The 19,737-nt window shown below is 42.9% G+C and overlaps 1 protein-coding gene across 2 annotated transcripts in view; it reads right to left on the bottom strand.

The window, feature by feature from the left end:
- Nucleotides 1-19,737, bottom strand: part of PKIG (protein kinase (cAMP-dependent, catalytic) inhibitor gamma) — an 84,103-nt gene that overhangs the window by 43,772 nt on the left and 20,594 nt on the right. The window contains exon 1 of one of the 2 annotated variants that reach the window (XM_018057911.1): nucleotides 1,234-1,252. The exons of the other annotated variant lie outside the window; for it this stretch is intronic. The gene's annotated coding sequence lies outside the window, so the exon portion shown is untranslated. Of the gene's footprint in view, nucleotides 1-1,233; nucleotides 1,253-19,737 lie in introns of those variants that run through there. 2 annotated transcript variants of the gene reach the window in all.

Genomic DNA, 19,737 nt, shown 5'->3' with positions numbered 1-19,737 from the left:
TGCTAGCATTCCTGGCCCCTGTGCCCTCACCAACAAAATGTCGAGATCTTCCTAGGCTCCTTGTGGGCATCTGACATGAGAGCCATGGCTGAAGCAGGGATTCTAAGAGAGAGAGAGAGACTTATTTTTTCCAAAGGAAGTAGAGTAATAAACTGTGGAATGTCCTCAGTTGCTCTAACGGCAGCATTTTGCTTGAGTCCCCAATGGTGCTTTGGAAATGTCAGCCGCCCGCCTGCCCGTCTGCCTGGCACACGGCGGGACAGCTGCTGGCATCGGCCCATCGCAGTCCCGACCACCGCACGGCTCTTCTTAGTTCCGACAGAAGGGAACGAGTCGTGTGTGCTTCTGCCCTGAAAACTGAACGTCTGTGTCGCCTCAGTCTACTTCAGTCAACAGCCAGGTGGTCCCGGGGCTTTTTAGAGCTGCCGGGAATCTCAGGTCTGGGCTCCCCTGGAGCAGAGGCAGGTCTGCAGAGATGCAGGACAGGCAGGGGCGGGGTGGGAAGGGAAGGTAGGGAACTGAAGGGCCCGAGGATGGCGCACCCCCCCATCATTTCAAGCCCTGAGTACCGCGGTCGCTGATGGCAGCCCAAGAGTAGGGCGCAAGCTTCTGCTGCTCCCCGGGCAGCTCTGGCATCTGAACAATGACTGAACCGCAGCTAGGGGGGAAGAAAGCTGTTTACTTGAGCTCAAACTATTTATAGCACCAGCAATCTGCACATATTTGGATGACAAATCTCTGGGCTTCAAGTAAGCGGTGCTTTGCTCCTGGACAATTTCACCAAACACATTCCTTCCCCACGCCACCCCCCAGACTATCCCCCCTCACCCAATCACGAACACATGTTGCCCTCGGGATGTTTTACTTAAGTTGCTGAGTGAGTTTAAAAAGATCATAAAAAGAAATCGCATTTTAAGAACTAGTGACGTTTAATCCATTTGTCTACGGGTTTAAGCTACACAATATTATTCTAAGGCTTGAATCAGACATTAAATTCTAATACCATGTGACTGCTATAAAAAAAAACAACTGAAATAAAAACAGGACCTGAATGAGGTCTGTAATTTAACATGTGCTGTATCATTTAACGTTGCAGCTCCAAGCTTAAGACCTACGAAGAGAATGTTTTTTATGACACAGTTTATGTAGGTTGATGAAAGGCTTTACTGAACAGATCCACAAACAATATGCAATCATAGATTCATTACAAACAAACAAAGGAGGTCTTCTTACCCATTGACTCTGGGGCAGAAGCAGATGTAGGGTTCAGAGCTGGGCAGGCCTCCTCCCCTGGCCGCCAAGTAGGAGAGGGTCTGACTGTAACAGAAAGAGGTACGGAGCCCTCTGTGTAGGTTTAACTCACAGGAGGTACTAGATCCTTGCCAACAAATTTGTTTGGAAAAACCAGCTTATCTCTAAAAGCTGCCTTGTTTGTATAGTAAAAGCGATGCTTGATCAGCCGTCTCCCCTAGCCAGGCAGTGCCTAATTCCGGAGGAGAAAAGTGGCGGTTGATCCCCATGGATATTGGCTAAAACGCTGGTGGTGTCCAGTCCTGTTACACGGTGCAGGCAGGAACTGGCACAAAAAGAAAGGGCAGGGCGAAGGGAGGTTCAGAGTATGAGGGCTGATGCTGGACCATTCACCAAGGGAGAGGGGACAGAAGGGATTTCTCAGAGGTATCAACTGGTTTTCTTATCTTTTCCCCCTGCCTGTGAAGCTCATTAGAAGACGAATATAAAGGTCTCTAAGACAATCTCTTAACGCCCCTTTTTAAAATCAGGAGAAAGGTGCTGGTGAGGGTGAAGAAAAGAAACATGTCTATACACAGAGGGAGTGGAATTTTAGGAAATTTTTTGCAGGTCAATTTGTCAGTATTTAGTCATCACCAGATGGTCAACACCAAAATCAGATTGATTATATTCTTTGCAGCCAAAGATGGAGAAGCTCTATACAGTCAACAAAAACAAGACCAGGAGCTGATTGTGGCTCAGATCATGAACTCCTTATTGCCAAATTCAGACTTAAATTGAAGAAAGTAGGGAAAATTGCTAGACCATTCAGGTATGACCTAAATCAAATCCCTTATGATTATACAGTGGAAGTGAGAAATAGATTTAAGGCACTAGATCTGATAGAGAGAGTGCCTGATGAACTATGGACAGAGGTTTGTGACATTGTACAGGAGACAGGGATCAAGACCATCCCCATGGAAAAAAAAAATGCAAAAAAGCAAAATGGCTGTCTGAGGAGGCCTTACAAGTAGCTGTGAAAAGAAGAGAAGCGAAAAGCAAAGGAGAAAAGGAAAGATACAAGCATCTGAATGCAGAGTTCTAAAGAATAGCAAGAAGAGATAAGAAAGCCTTCCTCAGCGATCAATGCAAAGAAATAGAGGAAAACAACAGAATGGAAAAGACTAGAGATAAGTACTCTTGCCTGGAAAATCCCATGGATGGAGGAGCCTGGTAGGCTGCAGTCTGCGGGGTCGCTAAGAGTCGGACACGACTGGGCGACTTCACTTTCACTTTTCACTTTCATGCACTGGAGAAGGATATGGCAACCGACTCCAGTGTTCTTGCCTGGAGAATCCCAGGGACGGGGGAGCCTGGTGGGCTGCCACCTATGGGGTCTCACAGAGTCGGACACGACTGAAGCGACTTAGCAGCAGAGCAGCAGCAGCAGCAGCAGCAGAGATTTCTTCAAGAAAATTAGAGACACCAAGGGAACATTTCATGCAAAGATGGGCTCGATAAAGGACAGAAATGGTATGGACCTAACAGAAGCAGAAGATATTAAGAAGAAGTGGCAAGAATACAGAGAAGAACTGTACAAAAAAGATCTTCACGACCAAAATAATCACGATGGTGCGATCATTCACCTAGAGCCAGACATCCTGGAATGTGAAGTCAAGTGGGCCTTAGAAAGCATCACTATGAACATAGCTAGTGGAGGTGATGGAATTCCAGTTGAGCTATTTCAAATCCTCAAAGATGATGCTGTGAAAGTGCTGCACTCAATATGCCAGCAAATTTGGAAAACTCGGCAGTGGCCACAGGACTGGAAAAGGTCAGTTTTCATTCCAATCCCAAAGAAAGGCAATGCCAAAGAATGCTCAAACTACTGCACAATTGCACTCATCACACACGCTAGTAAAGTAATGCTCAAAATTCTCCAAGCCAGGCTTCAGCAATACGTGAACTGTGAACTTCCTGATGTTCAGTTTTAGAAAACGCAGAGGAACCAGAGATAAAATTGCCAACATCCTCTGGATCATCAAAAAAGCAAGAGAGTTCCAGAAAAACATCTATTTCTGCTTTATTGACTATGCCAAAGCCTTTGACTGTGTGGATCACAATAAACTGTGGAAAATTCTGAAAGAGATGGGAATACCAGACCACCTGACCTGCCTCTTGAGAAATCTATATGCAGGTCAGGAAGCAACAGTTAGAACTGGACATGGAACAACAGACTAGTTTCAAATAGGAAAAGGAGTACGTCAAGGCTGTATATTGTCACCCTGCTTATTTAACTTTTATGCAGAGTACATCATGAGAAACGCTGGACTGGAAGAAGCACAAGCTGGAATCAAGATTGCCGGGAGAAATATCAATCACCTCAGATATGCAGATGACACCATCCTTATGGCAGAAAGTGAAGAGAAACTAAAAAGCTTCTTGATGAAAGTGAAAGAAGAGAGTGAAAAAGTTGGCTTAAAGCTCAACATTCAGAAAACGAAGATCATGGCATCTGGTCCCATCACTTCATGGGAAATAGATGGGGAAACAGTGTCAGACTTTATTTTGGGGGGCTCCAAAATCACTGCAGATGGTGACTGCAGCCATGAAATTAAAAGACGCTTACTCCTTGGAAGAAAAGTTATGATCAATATAGATAGTATATTCAAAAGCAGAGACATTACTTTGCCAACAAAGGTCCGTCTAGTCAAGGCTATGGTTTTTCCTGTGGTCATGTATGGATGCGAGAGTTGGACTGTGAAGAAGGCTGAGTGCCGAAAAATTGATGCTTTTGAACTGTGGTGCTGGAGAAGACTCTTGAGAGTCCCTTGGACTGCAAGGAGATCCAACCAGTCCATTCCGAAGGAGATCAGCCCGGTATTTCTTTGGAAGGAATGATGTTGAAGCTGAAACTCCAGTACTTTGGCCACCTCATGCGAAGAGTTGACTCATTGGAAAAGACTCTGATGCTGGGAGGGATTAGGGGCAGGAGGAGAAGGGGACAACAGAGGATGAGATGGCTGGATGGCATCACTGACTCAATGGACGTGAGTCTGAGTGAACTTTGGGATTTGGTGATGGGCAGGGAGGGCTGGTGTGCTGCCATTCATGGGGTCGCAAAGAGTCGGACACGACTGAGCAACTGAACTGAACTGAGTCAATTTATGACCTCCACATTTTTTATTTTTAAAAATTTAAAAATGGAAGTGTAGTTCATTTGCAATGTTGTGTTAGTTACTGCTGTGCAGCACAGGGATTCAGTTGTATATGCAACTGAATACATTCATATACATTCTTTTAAAAAAAAAAAAGACAAACTCTTTTCCATTATGGTTTATCATAGAATACGGAATACAGCAGGACCTTGTTGTTAACTCATTCTATATATAAAAGCTTATATCTGTTAACCCCAACCTCCCACTCCAACCCTCCTCCATCAACCCCCTCCCCCTTGGCAACCACCAGGAAACACCCAACTACCTATCACCTCACTTTATTTTAATTGTCTGAACAGCACTGTTCTTTTTCCTGTTCATTAATCTGTTTACTGCCAGTCTTTCACTGTCCCTTCCCCTACTCCCACATTAAAACGCCAGCTTTGTAAGAGCAGGGACCAGTCTTTCTAAATATACCGCTCTTCCTATGTGTTGGACACTGGCCAGGGACATACCATTCATCATCTCTTTCAGTCCTCATGGCTACAAGAGGTTTCTGTTATCAGCTCCACTTAACATAAGAACAAACTGGGGTTCAGATTAAGTCTGTGTCTGACTCTTTGCGACCCCATGGACTGTAGCCTACCACGCTCCTCCGTCCACGGGATTTTCCAAGCAAGAATACTGGAGTGGGTTGCCATTTCCTTCTCCAGGGGATCGTCCCAACCCAGGGATGGAACCCGGGTATCCCGCCACTGTAGGCAAATGCTTTACCGTCTGAGCCACCAGGGAAGTTCTAAGTGTAGTGAGTGGCTAGCAAGTCGGCAGTGGGAATGTGAACACTGGTGTGTGTATGTGCACACTCAGTAATGTTTGACTCTTAGCAACCCCATGGACTGTAGACCATCAATCTCCTCTGTTCGTGGGATTTTCCAGGTGAAAACACTGGAGTGGGTTGCCATTTCCTACCCCAGGGGACCTTCCTGACCCAGGTATCGAACCCGCGTCTTCTGCAATGGCAGGCAGGTCCTTTACCACTGTGCCACCTGGGAGGCCCAAAGCTCTTAACTACCTTTCTCCAAATGAACCAACATTTCAGTGTACACACTTTTAAAAAACATATTTATTTATTTGGCTGTGCCAGGTCTTAGTTGCGGCATGAGAGTTCTTTAGTTGCGGCATTCAGGATTTTTACTTGGGGTCTGCGAACTGTTAAGCTGTAGCCTGTGGGATCTAGTTCCCTGAGCAGGGACAGAACCCGGGCCCCCTGCCCTGGGAGCACAGAGTCTTAGCCACTGGACCCCCAGGGAAGTCCTATCTCCATGCACAGTGTCTGACCAAGCAATTCCAGTTTCGGAAATTTATTACATGGAGATAATCAGACAAGAACAGATAATCAGACAATTAGATATGTCTCGATTTATCACAGATTGCTTCGGTAGCAATCTATTGGAAATATGTTTAGGAAAGTCACCAGTTAGCCGTAAGCCTCAGCTTTGCTTTTTGGTAAACAGGGGCCCCATCTCAGAAACACTGGGAGAATTTTATGGGACAATGCACTGTGCCTGGCTCCCAGTCACTGTTCTGTTATTATATGCATTTAAACCTCTGAAAGGATACAGAATATACCAAACCGGATTACAGATTTCATTAAGTGGTATACTTCTGTGATGTTCTAATTTTTATAAAATGCATATTAGTGTTATACTCTTCAAAAATAAATATATTACTTTAAAAAAAAAGAAGAAGATGAGGAAAATAAAGTTGGAGGAACTTAAACAGAAGGAAAAACTGTTTTTAGGAGAGGGGAACTAGTTTAGTAGATCTCAAATAAAAATGTTCCTTCCCTTTTGTTCTATGTAAGAACAAGATATTCAATGTGCTTACAGGCTCTATCTCATTGCAGAGCCTACATTCACAGTGAAGCGAAAGCGATTCTTAATAAGAATATAGGTCTACAGGAATTTTTAGATGGCTTCATGAAATTTGAGAAAATGTTGAAATGTATTTACAAAAAGAAGAAAGTCTTTATAATCATATCTGCCTTCTGAACAGAAAGGCTCCTGTCAAGTGGAAGGCCCTCTTGGCTGCTAATCCTCTTTTGGGGTTCAGCCATGCAAAAAATGACAAAAATAAAAGCTGAAGGTTTTTACTGCCAAGTAGCTCTGCACAGTAATGAAAGGTGAACTGGACTTCTAAGGGAAATCTGTGAGGAACAGCAGAAGGAGATGGAGCTAGGAGCCTGGAATATGTCGGAGGTCTGGGTTTTCTGCCACTGTGACCCCTTTCTGGGATTTTCCAAACATCAGCAAAGATGATGACACAAAAGCTCTTTGAGGGTGTGTTCTTTGTTCTTGGTGGAAACCAGGAGGGGACTGAGTTTCTATTATGAGCTGACAGGTTGAGAAACAGAAAGAGGTGGCAGAGATGACCAGGAGAATATAAGCCACTCCTTCCCCCCAAAGGAATCTTTACAATCTTGGGGAACTTTGGACTTGTACAGCGCAGGAAGCCTGGGGTCACGCTAACCTGATCTAGATCTTAAAGTGCTAACTCCTCCTGGTTACGGTATGGTTCATTTATCAAGTGGGATCAAGGTACAAATCAATACGACCGTGTGTGCAGGAAAATGAGTAGGCTAAAGGACTCCATCAATTTCTATTTATTTTTGGTCACATACTCCTTTGAGAAGGCAATGAAAGCTAAGATGCTGCTCTTCAGAAAATGCCTGTCTTCAAATGGATCTGATTTCACAGAGTCTGTGGGAACGAACCCCTGAAGGCCCTCTCTGCATCCATGACAGGTCCAGAGATCAAGCTCAAGAATTCTTGCTCTAGGGAAACCACAACAGTGTTGAAGGACACTGCTTGTTGTTGACCGTGGGGACCACGAGCCATCTTGTAGTTTGCAGAACGCCTAAGAACACTGCCGGCATTCATTCGTTTATAAACATTTGTTGGAGACCTAATACACCAGGTCCTGATGGTATAAATGCAATGCGATCCCTGTATTCATGGAATTCCAGTCAACTGAGGGGAGGAAACGAGAAGAAAGACGGCTACAAGAGGATGGGGTGAGCCACCTACGTTTGAGACTAGCCTCACCCCTTAACTTCCCTTTTGGCTCCAGGATTTGTTAATTACAAGTGAAACAACAGGTGCGAACAGATTTACATGAATACTGAGGACAAGCAGAGGAAAGCAGCGCCTGACCAGGACACCGGGGCCACTAAAACAGCCAGCTGGCTCTTCCGTGGACTTGGGATTCCCCTGTGTCTGCATACAAATATCCCATCTCCCCACAAAAAAAACTGAGCTTTTTTCCTTAAAGAGTAATCATGGATTTTTTTTCCAATGTTACTTTTTTAAAAAGGAGTTAACAATAGAGCTCTTTTCCTTAATAAAGAGTAACCATGGATTTTCTTCAATGTTACTTAAAAAAAAAAAAAGCAGATAACAAACTCAAAGATTCTTCTGAAAAAGTCATCTATGCTAAGAGAAGCTTATGTCCACACGGCCAGTTTACTTTGTTAGATCAGCAATTATTTCCCAGGCTCTGAAATAATGACGCTTGATATTGGCACTACTTGGGACTTTCACAACGACTGTGTCCCTTTTTCTACAAAACATCCTGTCATAGATAATTATACTCCTATTTTATAGAAGAAGAAATGGAGGCAAAGAAGGGCAGAGAGACTTGTCGTGGGTCATTTTTTTTTTCAACTTAAAAATTATTTTTATTTATTTATGCCTGCACTGGTTCCTTGTCGCTGGGCTTTCTCTAGTCGCAGCAAGGGGGGCTCCTCTCTAGTGGTGGCGCGGGGGCTTCTCATTGCGGGGGCTTCTCTTGCTGCAGAGCACCAGCTCTAGGCTGGTGGGCGCAGTAGTTGTGGTACACGGGCTTAGCATCCCGGTGGCATGTGGAATCTTGCCAGACCAGGGATTGGACCTGTGCCTCGTGCATTGGCAGGCAGATTCTTAACCACTGGACCACCAGGGAAGTCCACCTAGGATCATATGCAGCTTGTAAGTCCTGCAGCCAAAATCAAAATACAGACCTACCTACCTTTTCCCAAACTTAGGGAAGATGACAGTAATGACAGAAACAGGCACGTCAGGAAAGGCAGCAGCCTTGAGGGACAGGGAAGAGGGAAAATTTGTTACTGTGGCATCTTTTAAGTATAGGTGTTGAAATCATATGGACTTAAAGGAAAATCCTGGCTCCCTCCTCCACTTCCTAGCTGTGTGACCTCAGGCAAATCACTTCACCTCTCTGAATTCTGTCATCTCATTTGTAAAAGGAAGAACATAAGAGTGTCTATCTCATTTGAATGTAGGGAGGCGGAGGGGAGAACAGCAGGTAGAGTAATGTGGAGGCATGATAATTTCATTTTTCACAGAGGGAAATTAAAGGATACAGAGTGAGTGGGTTAGGACATTGGCCACTTAAATCAATACAGTGAACCGAATATCCTGAAACCTTCCTCCCAGACACCTCTGCATCTGTCTATCCTATTTGGGTATTTATTTTTATGTACATGTATTACTTTTATATTTTTGTTAAACTGGTAAAGGAACTATAATAAATAGTAATGTTATAAATAATGTAAATATACATTTTAGAAGGAAAAAATTGAATCTTATGATGACAGGAAAAAGTATTCTGCTTTAAATGTGCAGTATCAAAGATTTCTTTTTAATGATAATACTCAGTGTTGTGGGGCTCTGGGAATGTAGGTAGGGATGGAAACTGGTACAATAGTCCTAAAAGGCAATTTGGCAACATATGTAGAAATCCTTAAAATTATACATGCACAGGTTTGGGGGGAGGGTTGTGGACATGGAAACTGTACTTTCGGCTCAATTTTGCTTGAACCTAAAACTGGTCTTGGACTGCAAGGAGGTCTAACCAGTCCATCCTAAAGGAGATCAGCCCTAGGTGTTCTGTGGAAGGACTGATGCTGAGGTTGAAACTCCAGTACTTTGGCCACTTCATGCAAAGAGTTGACTCATTGGAAAAAACCCTGATGCTGGGAGGGATTGGGGGCAGGAGGAGAAGGGGACGAAAGAGAATGAGATGGCTGGATGGCATTATCGACTCGATGGCCGTGAGTTTGAGTGAACTCCGGGAGTTGGTGATAGACAGGGAGGCCTGGCGTGCTGTGATTCATGGGGTCGCAAAGAGTCAGACACGACTGAGCGACTGAACTGAAAACTGGTCTAAAAAATAAAGTTTACTAATTTAAAAATATGTACGTGCCCTTCGACCCAGCCATTCCATTTCTAAGAATTTACTTAGAGAAGACATCATGGATGTGTGCAAAGATGTGACTCAAGGTTGTTCACTCTAGCACGCCTGAGAACAGTGAAAAACTGAAAGGAATCCTAAAAGTCCACATTAGGGAGTAGCTAAGTAAACTGGTCCATTTATAGAATGAAATGTTAAACAGTCATAAGTGATGCTATAGAAGCATTTCTAATAACATGAAATGTCTCATTTAATGTTTAAGTGTTAGTTGCTCAGTCGTGTCTGACTCTTTGCGACCCCATGAACTGTGGCCCCCCAGGCTCCTCCATGGAAGAGAACTCGTCCACAGAGTTCTCCAGGCCAGAATACTGGAGTGGGTTGTGGTTTCCCTCTCCAGGGTATCTTCCCAGCTCAGGGATCGAACCCAGGTCTACCTGCATTGGAGACAAATTCTTTACCATCCGAGTCACCAGGGAAGCCTCATTTAATGTTTATGTATGTGTGTGTGTATATATATATATATATATATAAAGGGGCTCATGTTTGTTAAACAGAAAATAGTATATTGCATTAAAAATGAACGAAACTATTAGTAATAGCACAGGTACTTTCTATTTTCTTTTTATTTTACTGGTATTTAAATTTTTTATTTAATTTTAATTTAATTAATTTAATTTAATTTTTTAATTTTTTTTTAAAATTTTTCTCTGGCAAAGCATTCTTTTTGTAACAAAAATACAGTATTATTCCTATAAAAGGAAAACATAGAAAGTTATTTTTAAGTTCCTTTGGTCAATACATACCAACTGCTACAAATAGGCATACACTCTTAACTTGTGAGAGACATTGGTAGTTATTTAGAACAGTGAAAAAAATGGAAACAGTCAAAATATCAAACACACTGGCCATTAAAATAATGGTGAGAGACATGAGCCACGCTCCATCAGGGCCCTGTTCCCAACCTCCATCCCCCTGACCTGGCCCAGAAGGTGAGCCACCAGCCTGGGCCTGGCACAGAGGATCGTTCCTACATGTGGGAGATGTACAAGAGAACCAGCTGGACCAAGACCTGCAGAAGGAGCAAGGAGAGGAGCGCGGACGCTGCACAGGAAGGCGGGGGGAGTCTTTAAGCTCTGCCCAGGCCCCTCAGCCGTGACCCAGGCCACTTGAATGACTGGAATGATCAACAAGCATAAGGAGAGAGAAAGGAAAAGGAGACAGGCTGGAGGGAAGCAGGTCCTCGGAAAGGAAAACAAAATAAGTGAAGAAAAAGGAGGATTTGGGAAAAGTGAGACAGAGATGACAGTGTGAGGCAGGGCCTGTAAGATGGAAGTGCCCAGAGCAGCCTCGGAGCTCCTTAGACAGAGCCCCGCCTCGAAAGCTTTGATGAGACAATCAATCACAGAGGAAGGACCCTGGAGCCCTCTTCTCATTTCCCACGACAGACTGTATTGCTCTCGGCAGCTCCGTGATACTTATACACCCAGTACAATGAAAGATTCCAGTACAATGAAAGATTCAATCAAGGACAAGGCTGATAGCCCATCGAACTAAAGGTAGCTTCAAACTAGTGTGCACCACCGTCATGATTTATAAGAGAGACTGTTTATTAGAGGGCTGCAAAGAGGCTAATGTGTCCACAGATGAAAATTCTTTGCCAGGAAAAAATTCCAGGCCTGAAGCAGTGCAGTCTTTAAAGACAGCAGACTGGCAAAAGATCAAAGGGATCCTCCCTCCACCATGGGAGGACAAAGGCTGTTGGTTGAGAGATAAGAAGACTCTGCAGATACTTAGGCTGAAGTTTTTGAAAGTTCCAATAAGGAAAACAAAAAGAAATATGATATACTTGGAGATAAATTTAAAAGCAACAAATTAGAAAGAGAACAAAAGCAGACAGGATGCTTCTATGAGAGAAACTAGCGCAAGCTGACCAAAAGCCCATAAACAGTCAGTTTGAATTTGAGAAAAGAAAAACTAGAGAGGACAAATACACTGAGACTTCTCTATCCCATGGATCCCATGACAGGAGAACCAGGCTCCTGCTTTGTGCTTCCCTGGTGGCTCAGATGGTAAAGAATCTGCCTGCAAGGCAGGAGACCTGGGTTTGATCCCTGGGTTGGGAAAATTCCTGGAGAAGGGAATGCCAATCCAGTCCAGTATTCTTGCTTGCAGAATTCCATGGACAGAGGAGCCTGGAGGGCTACAGTCCATGGGGTCGCCAAGAGTCAGACACGACTGAGTGACTAACATTTTCATTTTTCAAGATCAGAAGACTTCAAAGTGGATGAAATATATTACATGTGGTCAAAGAGGAGAAGAACAAAGTTTGTGGTCCCTACAATTCTTATGCACCAACTACTAACTCCATTTTTACAAATTCAGCAAGAATGATTCTGATTTAATGGCCTTAAGCTACACGAAAGACTGATCTTCTAAGGACTCTTCAGCATCCATTAGTTTCTGGCCATATACCAAGATTATCCGTATGTTATCACAGAGCATTTCTCAGGCTTCTAACAATGGAACCCTCTATGAGCTGAAGACACTGTTTTATCTGAAGCTGAGGGCTAAAAGCTAAAGTGTCTTTCAACTTTAACAGAGCAAAGGCAAAAATAAAATAAAACATTTTAATCATAGAAATAGAACCCATAGTTTTTTTGTTGTTCTTGTCTTAGTTGCTAAGTTGGGTCAACTCTGGAATAGGTTGCCATCTCCTCCAGGGGATTTTTCTGACCCAGAGATCGAACCCACATCTCTTGCATTGGTAGGTGGATGTTTCACCACTGAGCTACCTGGGAAGCCCATAGTTTCTTTGGACTCTAGCAATCAAGACAGGCTTGCAGTGCTGAAGGTACTGATCAGCACTGACACTCCAGGTGAAGTTTTTGACTGAAGGGGGCTAATGTCTCAAGGGAACCCTGATGGGGACATCATGCTACTTAGGGAGCTCCAAGAGGCCCAGAAAGAATGTTGGAGCTCTGTCTCAGTCTCTAAGAACCCTCTTGCACAGAGTGTGTCTCCCTGAACAAGTAACCAATAGTCTTAAAAAACTTGCACAACAAGTAGCTTCTGTTGCAACTACTCAATTCATCACAGTGCAAAAGCCGCCAAAGATCATGTGTAAACCAATGAGCATGGCTGTATTACAATAACAGCTTACTTACCAAAACAAATAGCAAGTTAGATTTGACCTGCAGGCCAGAGTTTGCCCACTCGTCATTAGAGGATGGGATGCTGGTCATCAATGGCATGTAATGCTGAAAGGGTTGTAAAAGTCATCACCTATGGCCATCCCAAGTAAAGTACATACTGAAGGCAAAGCTGTTTCAAACTCAGGTGTTGGTGCTGTAGGCCAACGAAGGGCATGAGGAATATAAAGGTCATGAAAGTACATTCAACTGCACTGAAGACCTTAAATAAAATTATGAACCCAGGTTGTAGAGCTGTTATGGGGCAGAGTTTCTGATGTCCAGCATCTAATACCACTTGTGCTGAAAAACTGAGTCAAGGCAACAGTGGTGTATTCTCTACAGCAGTCCTCCTTAGTGTGACTGGGCTGCTGCTGCTGCTAAGTCGCTTCAGTCGTGTCCGATTCTATGCAACCCCATAGACGGCAGCCCACCAGGCTCCCCCGTCCCTGGGATTCTCCAGGCCAAGAACACTGGAGTGGGTTGCCATTTCCTTCTCCAATAGTGTGACTGGGCATTTCTATGGAAACACTACCCCTGACTGCTTTATTTCCATCTGTGTAACATTAAAGTCCAGACTTATCAACTTCCTGGAGACTGTAAACTACTTCTGCTTAAACCAGCTAGAGTGGATTTTATGGCTTATAAATTCAATTTTCTATTTATAGCTGGTGTATAAAAAATACAACTGATTTTGTATATTGATTTAGTATTGAGTAAACTTGCAGAACTTTCAGCTTTAATACAGTAATGTTTATACAGAATTCTTCTGTGGTTTCTATATAAACATTCATGTCATCTATAAATAGTAAGTTATTAATTCTTCCTAATACTTACACATTTCATCTTTCTTTTCTCATTGCAATTGCTAGAACTTCCAACAATTGTTGAATAGACGTGATGAGAATGGGGAACTCTGGTTTTTGAACACAAAGTGAAAATTTACCATTCAGTATGATATCTGTCGGAGAAGGCAATGGCACCCCACTCCAGTACTCTTGCCTGGAAAATCCCAGGGACGGAGGAGCCTCGTAGGTTGCAGTCCATGGGGTCGCTACAAGTCAGACATGACTGAGCGACTTCCCTTTCACTTTTCACTTTCATGCACTGGAGAAGGAAATGGCAATCCACTCCAGTGTTCTTGCTTGGAGAATCCCAGGGACGGTGGAGCCTGGTGGGCTGCTGTCTATGGGGTCTCACAGAGTCAGAGACGACTGAAGCGACTTAGCAGCAGCAGCATGATATCTGCTATACCTGTTTTATAGTTACTTCTTCACCAGATTAAGAAAGCTCCCATTTATTCCCAGGTGGCTAAAAGTTATTGTTGTTGCTGTTTTAATCAGGAATTGATGCTGAATTTTATCACAAAATCATCGTTTTCCCCTTTTAATGCGTCAGCAAATTATACTGAGTCCTCCATGTGAAATGAATCTTGCATTTCTGAAATAAACCCAACTTGGTCTTATCCCTTTCATATACTGGCTTCCCTGGTGGCTCAGCTGGTAAAGAATCCGCCTGCAATGTGGGAGACCTGGGTTTGATCCCTGTGTTTGGAAGATCCCCCAGAGAAGGAATGGCTACCCACTCCAGTATTCTGACCTGGAGAGTTCTATGGACTGAATATCCATGGGGTCTCAAAGAGTCGGACACAACTGAGCGACTTTAACTTCACATATAGAGCAAACTGTATTTTTCCAAAGATGGCCTCAACAATATAATCCCATCCCACATGCTTTTACAACGTGACCTTGACACCCCTCCCTCACCCAGGGTGATTCCTTTCCCTGGAATCAGGATGGGACCTTTGCAATTTTTTCAACCAAGACAGCGCTATGGGTGTGGCAGTACGTGAATTTCAAGACTAGATTATAAAAATGCTGCTGCTGCTGCTGCTGCTGCTAAGTCGCTTCATGCTAAGCACTTCCAATTTGCTCTCTTAGGACCCTGCCCTTAAAACCGAGCTGCCATGCAGTAAGAAACCTTGAACTACCCAATTCCGACAGACCACAAGGAGAGGCCACACACAGGCACTCCAGTTGAGACGAGATGAGTTTCTACACAACAGCCAGCTGAGGGCCTTTATGACAGACAGCATCAACTGCAGGACCTGCAAATGAAAATGCCTCCAGATGATTCCAAGATTTTCTTTGAGACTTCCAAACACGCGGCCCAGACAACACGGAGCAGAGATAAGCCATCACCATTTTGCCCTGTCCAGATTCCTGACTCACAGAATCCCTATCATAATAAAATGGCCATTTTAAGCCACAGCATTTTGGTTAGTTTCTTATACCACTGTAGTAAGTGAAATACTGGATTTTGCTTTGCTAACATTTAGCTTAGCAAATATCCATGAGTAAAATGGCCTGTGATTTTTCTTTTCTCATAATGTCATTATCAGGCTTCTTAGTTTTACTAACCCCTTTTTCTACTCTCAGGAAAAGTTTGTGTAATATTAATTCTTTCTCTCTTAAATGTTTGATATAACTTCCCAGTGAAGGCATACAGGACTGCAATTTTCCTTGTGGAAAGGTTTTTAATTGGTGATTTAATTTTTATTAACAGTTATATTACTAATAACGGAGGAGCCTGGTAGGCTGCAGTCCATGGGGTCTCGAAGAGTCAGACACGACTGAGCGACTTCACTTTCACTTTTCACTTTCATGCATTGGAGAAGGAAATGGCAACCCACCCCAGTATTCTTGCCTGGTGAATCCCAGGGACGGGAGCCTGGTGGACTGCCATCTACGGGGTCACGACTGACACGACTTAGAGTCGGACACGACTGACGTGACTTAGCAGCAGCATATTACTAATAAATTTATCTATTCACCTAAATTTCTAAAATTTTTGGCATAAAGTTGCTCATTATATCTTACCTTGTTCATAACTACGTGATCCCCCTTTTCACTCCTGACTGGTTATCTGTACCCTTTTTTCCTTTTCTTGATCAACATTGCTGAAGTATGTAATTGTCATCAGTCTTTTCCAAGAACCAAGCTGTGCTTTCATTGGTATTCCCTACCATACATTTGCTTTATACTTCATTCCTCCTCTTCTCCTTATTCTTTCTTTCCCCTTATTTTCTTGATTTTGTTTTGCTTTTTCTGACTTAAGATAAACATTTGCTCAGTTTCCAGCCTTTCTTCTTCCCTAATAAATGCATTTAAGGTTATATACTTTTGAATCTGTGAATTCACCTTTTTTAATAGTTCTGGGTAATGCTTAGCAATGATCTCTTCAAGTATTACCACCGTACCATTTTTGTTCTTCTCCTTCTCAGATTACAATTACAGTTGACCTTTGAATGACAAGGGTTTGAACTGTGCAGGTCCACTTACGTGTGAATATTTTTCAGTAGTACATACTGCAGTATTACACAGTCCACGGTTGGTTGATTCCACAGACGTGGAGTTGCCACAGCTACAGAGGGGTGACTATAAGTTATACACAGATTAAACCCCTGTGTTACTCAAGAGTCAACTGTAAATGTATATTAGACCTTCTCACTGTATCCTTTTAAATTATCTTACCATCTTTTCTGTATTTTTTATATTTTTGTCTCGTGATGGTTCATTCTGGATCACTGTCTTCTAATCTATCTCATAGTTTATTGACTCTCTCTTCACCTACGTAATCTGCTTTTAAATCCACTGTGTTCTTGTTTTCAGTTATTACATTCTTCAGTTCTAGAATGTCTATTTGGTTCTTTTTTATTTTTCAAATCTCTTTTTATTTTTAACAGTGTCCAGTTACTAACTGACATTTTCACTCTTGGCCTCTGTTTCTTTTTAGATAGTGAATGTGGTTGTTCTGGAGTCTGTGTCTGATACTCCCATATCTCATGGTTTTGAGAATATTTTTGTTGTTTTCGTGTTCTAGTTCTTTTCATGAGTGTCCTATTTCCTTGTGAATCAATTTTTTCCTTATGTGCTGTTCATTATATAAAAAAATTATTGACAGGACGATTATTCTGATGCTCAGGACGGTAACATCTTCCCCTAGAGAGGATTTTCTCACTTGCTTCTATCAGTTGCCCAATGATGCTATTAGCTTAGGTCAATCAAGATAAAGCTTCCCTGGACCTGGAAGCTTAGTGGTAAGGCTATGTGAGGGACCTGGAAGCTTAGTGGTAAGGCTATGTTCAAGATCCCCTTCATGTTTTAGGGGTTCCATTCAAACTGGAGGTGTGATTTATTCGAGTCTCTATCCTTGACAGTCAACAGACTATAAACTCTGCCTTCATGGGTGAGTCTACCAAAAGCACTGCTTAACCTCACCGATGCTTTCTTAGGATAAGCAAATGTTTTCACGGCAAAAATGATTTTCCTAGCAAGGCTTACCTGTCTTGATTTTTTCATTCTTCCAGATGTTGGTATGGGAATCCTTCAATATCTTGCAAACTTACTGAAGGTTTTGAGAAAATGTTTTTATGTCTTGTTCAGCTTTCTAAACCGTCATCAGCATGGTTGATTCCAATGACCTAGCTGCCACAACCGGAAGCAGAATTCCCACCATATGTCTGGGAATAACTTGTGAATTTTGTACTATAAGATGGTATTGTCTACTCAAATAAATAAACATACTTTTGAAAAGATAAGAAGTAGAGTGATAAAAGGATACATCACCGAGAAAACATAAACATGGAAAGGAGAAAAGAAAGGGACGTTGATTTACCTTTTAGCATTTTATAGAATAGCTACAGGAATATCTTGGATATTGACGAACATGTTAATTTTTAATGGAAAAATAAAAGGAGCTTATCAAAACCTCTCGATACACGTATTCCTTGGTAAATCTTGAAATTATATACTCTAGCCATTTGGACTTGCTTTTCCACCTGCTTTGATGCTTTGTGACATTCATAGAATATCTGGTTATAAGGAACTCTGTATCTTGTAAGTCAAAAGAAAGCCAGTTCAGTCTGCAGATTACAGTGGAAACTAGTGAAAACTTCCAAGGACGAAAATGGAAATAGCCATCAAAATTTTAAGCAGAGGACTTCCTTAGTAGTCTAGTGGTTAAGAATCCTCTCTGCAAGGCAGGGAGCGTGGGTTCGATCCCTGGTCAGGGAACTAAGGTCCCACACACCTTGGGGCCACTAAGTCCCCAAGCTGAAACTACTGAAGCCCACGAGCCCTAGGGTCCATGCACCACAACAAGAGAAGCCGCCTCAATGAGAAGCCAGCACACCACAGTAAGCCCACATGCAGCAACACCCAGCACAGCCAAAAGTAAATAAATAAATATTTTTTTAAATGGACTTCAAAAAAAAAACTATAATACTGAATTCAAGAGCACATTAAAAGATCATACACTGAAATCAAATTTAATTTGGATGCAAGAATGGCTTAACATAGGCAAATCAATAAATGCAACATACTACATTAACAGAAGTGAAGGATAAAAATCATATGATCATCTCAGTAGATTCAGAAAAATCACCATCCTTTCATGATAAAAACGCTCAACAAATAATGTATACAAGAAATGTAACTCAACATAATAAAGGCCACATATGACAAGCCCACAACTAACATCATACTCAACAGTGAAAACCTGAAAGCTTTTCCTTTAAGATCAGGAACAAAACAAGGATGCCCCACTCCTGCCATGTCTATTTAACATAGTCCTGGAAACCCTAGCCAGAGCAGAGTAACACGTTCAGTGATTTCTGGCACTATGTCAAAAACCCAGATATTGAAATAGTCAGAACATTTAAATGATAAAAGCTTCAGTAAATCCCTAAACCCCCAAACTGTAACAATATTTTTAATACCTGACTTCTAGAAAAGGAAAATGTCACGTGTATGGTAGGTAACAAACAAACAAAAAATCAATAAGGTGACTGTTTTCCTGTATTTCATCAATGAAGTTGGGAGGAACACTGCCTGGAAAGCCAGGCATGCTTTCAGGAGGCTTTCCTCAAAATGTAGGTGGCCTGGGACTCCTTCCAGGGAGACCTTGGAAAACCACAATCTTCTGTGCTCTGTGTAGATGCTCCAGATACTACAAGGCACGTAGGGGTTTGTCCTCTGCTAAAAACAGCTTAGGAAAACGTAGATCCTGGACCATTCTCCACCCATCGGCAGACCACGACCCATTCCAGTCCTGTCCGGCTGGTGCCCCTCCCCAGCCTCAGGGCATTCTAAGCTAGCAAGCAGTGAGCATCAGGTCTGGGTCCTGCTCAAAACCCATCCCCTGGGACTTCCCTGGTGGTTAAGACTTCTTGCTTCCACTGCAGGGGGCATGGCTTCTATCCTTAGTTGGGGAATTAAGATCCGGCATGCCTCACGGCCAAAAAAAAAAAAGGATGCCATCTTCCCTTTGTTGCTTTCCTCTGGCTTCCCAGGTGGTAGGGTTGATAAAGAATCTGCCTGTCAGTGCAGCAGACGCAAGAGATGCAAGTTCAATCTCTGGGTTGCAAAGATGCCCAATGGTAGGAAATGGCATTTGATCCCTGGGTTGGGAAGATTCCCTGGAGTAGGAAATGGCAATCTGCTCCAGTAGTCTTGACTGGACAATCCTATGGACACAGAAGCCTGGCTGGCCAAAGTCTATGGGGTCACAAGAGTTGGACATGCCTGAGTATGCACACTGGCTTTCTCATCTCATAGTCCATTTCCCCCTCTGACACCCATCACTGTCTGTCTTCTTCCTCTTGCCCATTTTCCATCATTCCAGCATACCCCAGGATTTCAAATCATCCTGAGCAGGCTTACCTGTGAAGTTATGTCAGACTCAGTTCAGACTCAGTTCAGTCACTCAGTCATATCTGACTCTTTGCAACCCCATGAATCGCAACACGCCAGGCCTCCCTGTTCATCACCAACTCCCGGAGTTTACCCAAACTCATATCCATCCAGTCGGTGATGCCATCCAGCCATCTCATCCTCTGTCATCCCCTTTCCTCC

The sequence above is a fragment of the Capra hircus genome, chromosome 13 (assembly GCF_001704415.2).
Source record: "Capra hircus breed San Clemente chromosome 13, ASM170441v1, whole genome shotgun sequence".
NCBI classification, from domain to species: domain Eukaryota; kingdom Metazoa; phylum Chordata; class Mammalia; order Artiodactyla; family Bovidae; genus Capra; species Capra hircus.
The sequence above is the reverse complement of the archived record's forward strand: the minus strand, read 5'-3'. Positions and strand labels throughout refer to the sequence as shown.